We start from the raw sequence: 8,724 nt of genomic DNA, 5'->3' as shown, positions 1-8,724 counted from the left end.
GAAATCTTGGAGCATGGACATCCTCTGCATCTACCCAAGATCTCTCCTCTGGCCCATACCCTTTCCAATCGACAAGGTACTGGATGCGACCATAACGTCTGCAAGAATCGAGGATCTTGTGAATCTCAAATTCATCTCCATGTGCTGATTGGATCTTGGGTGATTTAGGCAGAGCGGCTCTGAACCGATTAAGTACCAGTGGTTTTAAGAGAGAAATATGAAATGCATTATGAATTCTTTACTGCGGAGGTAATTTCACTTTGTAAGCCACAGGATTCAACACTCTTTCGATTGGGTAAAGCCCAATAAATCTGGGAGCAAACTTTTTTGTAGGAACCTTTAATCTTAGGTTACGTGTGGAAACCCAAACCCGATCTCCTACCTTAAGGCTTGGTACAGCTTTTCGTTTCAGATCTGCATAGGTCTTATATCTCTTGGATGTCTTGAGCAAAGTCTTGTGAACTTGTTTCCAGGCTTCAGTAAATTGACGAAGTGTTGACTCTGCGGCCGGAACCTCGAGCGTAGGCAGAAGTTGGAAGTCAGGAACTCTTGGATGGTAACCATAATTAATGAAGAATGGAGAAGATTTTGTGGCAGAGTGATAAAGATTGTTATGGGCAAATTCTGCGAACGGGAGGAAGTCCAGCCAGTCGTCCTGTGATGAGGACATGAATAAACGCAGAAAAGTCTCCAGATCCTGGTTCACTCTCTCTGTTTGACCATCCGTTTGAGGATGATATCCTGAGGAGAAGTTTTATTTCACGCCAAGAGCAGAACATAGGGATCTCCAAAACCTGGCCACAAATTGAGGACCTCTATCAGACACGATCTCCTGGGGTAGACCATGGAGTCGAAAGATCTCTGCTATAAACAATTTTGCCAACTGGGATGCAGATGGAAGATTAGCCAGAGGAACAAAGTGTGCCATTTTAGAGAATCGGTCAACTATGACCCATACGGTGTTCCGCCCACCAGACATAGGTAAATCTGTAATAAAGTCCATAGAAATATGCGTCCATGGTCTTAGTGGTACCGGCAAAGGATGGAGTAACCTGGCTGGTGGACCTTTGGGACTTTTATGCTAGGCACATTTTGGACAGGCAGCTACGAATTCCTGAACGTCAGTCCTGAGATGAGGCCACCAGTAGGAGCGTTGAATGAATTTAAGTGTCTTATGACCGCCCGCATGGCCCATGAAGGAGGAGGAGTGAGCCCATGTAAGAAGTTTTTTGCGAAGATTTGGTGCAACGAAGGTCTTCCCTGGAGGAGGAAGTGGAGAGGTATTGGTTGCAGAAAAAGAGGTGGATTCCAGGATAAATTGCTCTTTTGAACGGTCAGAGGGTTCTTCTGAACTTAGGTAGCGAGATAATGCATCTGCCTTTTTGTTGAGGGAACCCGGTCTGTAACTGAGTTTAAAATTAAAACGGGTAAAGAAGAGTGCCCATCTTGCTTGGTGTGGGTTCAGACATCGGGCTGACTGTAGATACAGGAGGTTCTTGTGATCCGTGGTCACCGAAATTGGATGCTGAGCTCCCTCCAACAAATACCTCCACTCCTCAAAGGCCAACTTAATTGCCAGTAATTCCTGTTCCCCAATAGCGTAATTCTGTTCAGCGGGGGAGAATCTTCGCGAGAAGAATGCACAAGGATGGACCTTCTTGTCCTCGAAAAGCTGGGATAATACTGCTCCTACTCCTACAGTAGAGGCATCAACCTCCACCAAGAACGGACGGCTGAGATCGGGTTGTCGAAGAACTGGAGCAGTCGTGAAGGCCTCCTTAAAGATGAAAAAGCTTCCAAAGCCTCCGGAGACCACTTGGCAGGATCAGCTCCCTTCCTAGTTAATGCGGTTATAGGAGCTATGACAGAAGAATAATTTTGAATGAATCTTCGGTAGAAGTTAGCAAACCCCAGGAAACGTTGAATTCCTTTAAGGGTAGCTGGAAGTGCCCAATCCTGAATCGCCTGGACTTTAGCGGGGTCCATCTGTAACCTCTGCCCTGAAAGAATGTAACCGAGGAATGGAATTGTGGGTACTTCAAAGGTGCACTTCTCTAACTTACAGAATAACTGATTCCTTCGTAAACGAGTTAACACTTCTTTGACTTGTTCCCGGTGGGTCTTCAGATCCCTAGAAAAAATGAGGATGTCATCCAGATACACTACCAAGCAGTCATAGAGGAGATCTCTGAAGATTTCGTTAACGAACTCTTGAAAGACGGCTGGGGCGTTGCATAGGCCAAAAGGCATTACCAGGTATTCGTAATGGCCATCGCGGGTATTAAATGCCGTCTTCCATTCGTCCCCTGGGCGAATACGTATAAGATTGTAGGGCCCCCATAAGTCCCACTTAGTAAATACAGTAGCTCCTTTAACACGGTCGAGCAGTTCTGGAATCAGAGGTAATGGATATCTGTTCTTAATTGTTATGTCATTGAGGCCTCTATAGTCAATACAGGGCCGCAACCCCACATCCTTCTTTTTGACGAAGAAAAACCCTGCTCCGGCCGGAGATGTAGAAGACCTGATGAACCCTTTCCTCCAAGTTCTCCCGTATATACTCCGACATGGCCTGTGTCTCGGGAAGTGAGAGAGGGTAAATTCGACCTCGGGGAGGAGTCTTACCGGGTACTTGCTCAATGGGACAATCCCAATTACGATGCGGAGGCAAGGTGTCCGCCCCATGCTTACTGAAAACATCTTGAAAAGATTGGTACTCCACAGGAAGGCTGGAAGGGTTGGAAGAACAGAGAGGTCTAACTGAAGGTAAACAGTTCTGAAAGCAGTCTTGTCCCCAAGAGAGAACATCCATAGTTTGCCAATCTATGTGGGGATTGTGTCGGATTAACCATGGAAACCCTAGGATTAGTTCATGAGAGGCTTTAGGAATTACAAGGAAAGATATTTTTTTCTGAATGGAGAACTCCGACCTTCATCTTGAGAGGAATAGTACGAAAGGATATAATACCCTCTGGGATATAACTTCCATCCACTGCAGTAACAGAAATGGTACGATCCAAAGGAACCGTTTGTATTCCAGATCGTTTGACCAGAGCTGACGTAATGAAGCTTTCGGCGGCTCTGGAGTCGAGTAGTGCAGGGATGAGAAGAGAAGAAGAAGGGAGCTCCAATTGGGTTAACAGGACAGACTCTTTCTTGGTATGTAATTCTGAGAATTCTCCTAGCTTGACCTCTCCAGCACAAACTAGGAGCGGGCGTTTCCCGGACGTAGACTGCAAGTTTTAACAAAGTGATCAGATGTACCACAATACAGGCAGAGGTTCCCTTGTCGCCGTCTCTGACGTTCTTCATTGGAGAGGTGGGAGCGATTAATCTGCATGGGTTCTTCCACAGTTGGTGATGATGGTGTTGGTGGAAGAACAACTCTAGGCTTAGGGCGTATTGACCGCAACCTCTCCATACAGCGTTCTCTGTACCTCAGATCTAACTTATTGCATAAAGAAATTAGTTTATCCAACTTATCAGGTACGTCCTGAGTTGCGAGGTCATCTTTGATCTTTTCAGAGAGACCGCTCCAGAAAGCTGCAATGAGAGCCTCCTCGTTCCAGTTCAGTTCTTAGGAAAGGGTGCGAAACTGGATCACGTACTGACTGACCGTACGCGTGCCCTGACGCAGGCGCAGGATCTCCAATGAGGCGGCAGAAGTCCTGCCCGGTTCGTCGAAGATTCTTCGAAAGGTGGCCATGAATTCTGGATAGTTAGATAAGATGGGATCCATCCTCTCCCACAAAGGTGAAGCCCATTCCAACGCTTGCCCGGTAAGTAAAGAAATTATATAGGCTACTTTGGTTCGTGCTGATGGGAAGTTGGCCGACTGTAGTTCGAACTGGATTTCGCACTGGTTAAGAAACCCGCGCATTGTTTTGGATTCCCATCAAATTTACTGGTAGGTGGCAAATGCAAACGTGGAAGTGGTACTGGTACAGGAGGAAGCAGGACCGGAGGTGCCAATGTGGGAGCAGCTGTAGATACTTGAGGTGCCGTCATGGCAACACAGAGAGAATCGAGACGTTCGGACATACTCTGCATGAACTGCACGATTTGAGATTGTGTGGCCTCCTGCTTACTTAAGCGAGACCAGATATCTGCAGTTAAATCCCCTCCTGAGGCCTGATCACCCGTCGAATCCATTGGGCCAGTGCTTACTGTCACGTCTGGCAGGGTTTGAGGATCCGGCAGCTGAGATTTGCCCGAGGAGGTAGCAGGCTGTGAATGAACCAGATGAGGGGGCTGGATATAGTTCCTTTGCATGGGACACGGAGCAATGAAGAACGTAGGCGGGGTTTGAGAGTCAATGGAAAGTATTTATCATGTACAGAGCTGAGGTAGGGAACTGAGGCTGAAGCACAATGGTTAAAGACGTGGCTGGAGGTGAAGAACTGCAGACTGTGATTTGAAAGACGAGACTGTAGATGATGAACTGTGGAACTGTGGATGGTAGTTGAAAACGTGGCTGGAAACAAGGACTGTGGACTGTGGTTTGGAAAATGAGGCTTGAAGATAATAATCTGCAGGCTGTGGTCAGTGGTACAAAGGCGTGGCTGGTGAAGGAGATCTGTGGAGTGTGGCTTGAAAGACGAGGCAGAAGACCCGGGGCCGACTGTGCCCAAAGAGTCTAACTGGACCGGGTTTTCCAGGAGCGCTTCCACAGGCAGTAGCAGGCAAGAAACAGCAGGGCTGCAGCAGCAACAGAGAGCCGACCAAGCAGGATCAGGAGGAACCAAGATACAGCAGGAATCCTGGGAGCACAGGCTAAAGCACCTACAACAGGGTTGTAACTTGAAGCACTGGCATCCCTGTCCTAAACCAGCCCCCTTTTATAGGGAGAGCTTCCCCTGGATTGGCTGGAAGAAACAGGAACTATGCTTAAAACTTGGTCTCCAACATGGCGGCGCCCAGTAATGCAGACCTTTTTGCAAAGCCACATTGCTCACTGCCCCTGGTCTCCAAGCAACGGTTCAGCAAGAGCGACCCGCTGTAGCGGCGTCCCTCCGCCACGAGCGGACCCCCTCACCTCCGCTACTGCTGCCCACGGATCCGGCGCAGCAGCCCACCTCCGCCGCTGCCCGCACAACGCCAAGGAAGCCAGCCCCGCGGCCCCAGCGTACCGGTAAGACTCCGGACGCTGACAAGCCCCGAAGGACGATCTGGTGTGGCCGGGCGGCTCCCCGCACCCTCTGTTCGCTGCGGCCTTCTCCCCAGTCCGGAGCCGGGACCTGGAGTTTGGCGGCGGCCCGGCCGTGAGCTCCGTGACCGGGACGCAGCCGCCGTGGGACTTCCGGAGCGCTACCCGTGCCCCTGTCTACCTCATTGGGCAATACTGGGTGGCCCCTGACCCAACGGGCTCCGCTGGACACTGGAAAACACCCTTTGCCTCCCCAGGAAGCTCAGGTACTTGCTGCTGGCCCTGGATAGAGCTCTCTGGCGGCAGCCATTTTCCATGAGTCACTGCCTGGCTATTTCTACCCTGTCTGTCTCAGTGCAAGCTGTCTCACACTGGGAATACCTGTTCCCTCCCAGCTATCCCTGCCTGAGTTATTATTACTCCAGCCTCCTACCTGTATTGTGCAGTGCCATACCACTTGCTGCAGGGGCCTTCAGCTGTTATAATACAATTTGGGGCCTCCATTTATTTATTTGTTTGCTGCAACATAACCCACTGTCTTGGAGTGCCATCTCCTGGCTGTTGCCTCCTATTACACCTGTGTTGTGTCTCAGTCTCCCATAATACCATAAATTGAAGGAATGCTCTACTAACCTACAATGGGTGCTGCCCTGGGGGCCTCATGTTTATTCTCATTCTTTACAACATAATGGAATTCTGACTCAATACGCTATTGCTCACTTTTGATTTGTAGTTACTCTTCATTTCCGGGACTGTCTTACGCCATGCCTAGGTCCAAAAAATCTGCACCCTCCGCGGATCTCACTACCTTTATTTCTAAAATGAAGCCTAGTGCTTCTAAACCGTCATCAACCGCCCAATCTGCCCCGATCTCGGAATCTGAGGAAGAATCGCCTGTGTTGGACTCCTCCATGAAAGACTGCATCTCCTCCATTTTCAATGAGATTAAATAATTGAAACAGGCTTTCCACTCGGAGATCCACAAAGCCATCTCTGGTCTCAAGGACGAGATCTCTGACCTTGGTGCGCGTACTAATGACGTCGAACAGAAAATTGATGAAGTCATTAATTTCCAACAAGAGATGGAACACTCTGTCTTTGTTATGCAGGAAGACATATATCTCCTCCAGGACCAACAGGAAGACGCAGATAATCGCGCACGACATAACAATCTGCGTATCAAGTATATTCCAGAATCGGTGGAACCTGCCCAACTGGAAGACTTCCTTGTCCGCTTTTTCCAGCATCACCTGCCAGATACTCCTCCGGAGTATTTCCTCTTAGATAGAGCTCATCGTTCCCTACGGCAAAAACCTCCGCCATCGTCTCCTCCGAGAGATGTGGTCTTACGTTGCCATTACTTCAAAACCAAAGACAAGATCCTGGCTGCTACTCGCAATAAGGACTCGTTCCTGTTTGAAACGCATAAGCTGTTGGTGTTTCAGGACTTATCCCCTATTACTCTTAAAAGACGTTTTGATCTGAAGGAATATACCCAAATTCTCAGGGAGAATCAAATTCGTAATAGGTGGGGTTATCCCTTTGCCCTGCTAGTACAGCTTGATGGGATGAGGCTGCGGGCACGTTCCAAGGAAGAGGCCCACCAGCTCCTTTGAAACTCAACCTGTCTCTGCCGACACCTGACGTACCTTCTCCCCCGCAAGCTGCACCGAGTCTCCAGCGCCCCCCAAGCTCGCCTCTCCCTCAGAGAGCGCCTCAACGCCTTTGGTCGACAGTCCCGGCTAAACCCTCTTCCAGACGTAACCCTCCATGGCTTTCCTCTGCAGACGGTTTGCTGGGTTACTGTATATTGCTATTTCATATGTTGGTTTATATCTTTGAGGTTTTATATCCTTCTTTGCTGAGCTTTTTAGATTGAGCTTATGTTTACAATGTTAACTTTATTCTGTAATTGTTTCTTATTGTCAAATGTTATTTTGACCCCCCAGGGTCACCCTGTTCACTCCCCTACTTGTTCATTGGGGCTCGACACCACGCCCCCCCTCCCAGGCCAACATGACTGGTTTTGAGCATATGGGAGATTCTCTCTCCCTCACTGCCCCATATGGGAGCTCAAACATGTGGACCCGTACGGTGAGTACAATGGGTCTTTGGCCTGGTTTACTGTTGTATTTTTTCCTCTTACATTGGTGTTTCTGTCTCTTTTCTCTCCTTTTTCTCTTTCTCCTTCTACCCGTTTCCCTTTTTGCTTTTGTTTCTTCGGGGGACCAGCTGTGTGCCCTTAGGGTTAACTTAGCTCTGCTTATGTTTATACTGTCATGTTGGTCAATGTAATAACCTACAATGTGAAGGGACTTAACAGTCCCCAAAAGAGGACTAAATTATTTCTCTTTCTGAAACAGGTTGGGGGTGATTTGGTGTTTTTACAAGAGACACATTTTAGAGGTACTTCCCATCCCGAATTACGTTCTAGACGCCATCCAGTTGTTATACATGCCTGTGATCGTACTCAGAAGAAACGAGGTGTAGCTATCATGATCCCCGCCCATTTACACTTAGAGACGGTAAAAATTATTAGGGATAAAAGGGGTAGGTTCCTTATCATCGTGGGCAAACTTAATAATGTTTCTGTTACCCTGATCAACGTCTATGCCCCTAATGTTAATCAGGACTCTTTTTTTGCTTCCTTAGACTCAAAGATTACCCAGTATAGGAAAGGTGATATTTTAATGGCAGGGGATTTCAATGCTGTTCTTCAGCATAGTCTGGATCGCTCCCACTCCTTGCCCTCTTCCCAGTCCCATCCCAGTAACCATAATTCTAGAGCTCTGTTGTCCCTACTTAAAAATCACCTATTATTCGACTCTTGGAGAGTTCTTGACCCCCTAGTTAAGGACTATACATTTTTTCCCCCGGTTCATAATCTTTACACGAGAATCGATATGATTCTGATTGGTAGGGATTTAACCTCTAGGATCCAAAAAAGTACTATACACCCAATTACATGGTCTGACCATGCCCCTGTATCTCTGATTCTTTCTGGTTTATCCCGCACTCCTTCCCCCCCCCCCCTTCTTGGTCCCTCAATGATGCTCTCCTCCAACATACGGATGTCCTGCCACAAATTACACAGGTGCTGACTGATTATTTTAGCTTGAATCAAACCCCCGGAATGTCTGATATGACCTTGTGGGAGGCGCATAAAGCGGTCCTCCGGGGCCATTTCATACAGGTTGCTACTAGACTTGCTAAGCAGCGCTCCCAGAAGATCTTGGAATTAACCGACCAGCTTCACCATCTAGAGGAAATTCATAGACTGTCTCTGAGCTCAGCTGACCTGGATCGGCTACTTAAAATAAGGGGAGAACTTAATATGTTGTTATCCCACAAAACAGAACAATGCCTTAGACGTCTCAATCAGATCTATTATGAAAAAGGGGATAAGGCAGATAAACTCCTTGCCAGGAAGCTTAGAGCCCAGATTTCTTCCAAAATATCTTGTCTATTCGTACAAAAAATGGGGTATTAACTAGAGATGAGCGGATTCGGTTTTACTCGGTTTTACTCGGTTCTCAAAACCGAATCTTATTGGCTATCCAAAACACGTGACACCCGTG

The sequence above is a fragment of the Pseudophryne corroboree genome, chromosome 2, assembly GCF_028390025.1.
Source record: "Pseudophryne corroboree isolate aPseCor3 chromosome 2, aPseCor3.hap2, whole genome shotgun sequence".
Taxonomy (NCBI): domain Eukaryota; kingdom Metazoa; phylum Chordata; class Amphibia; order Anura; family Myobatrachidae; genus Pseudophryne; species Pseudophryne corroboree.
This window is presented reverse-complemented; position numbering follows the sequence as displayed.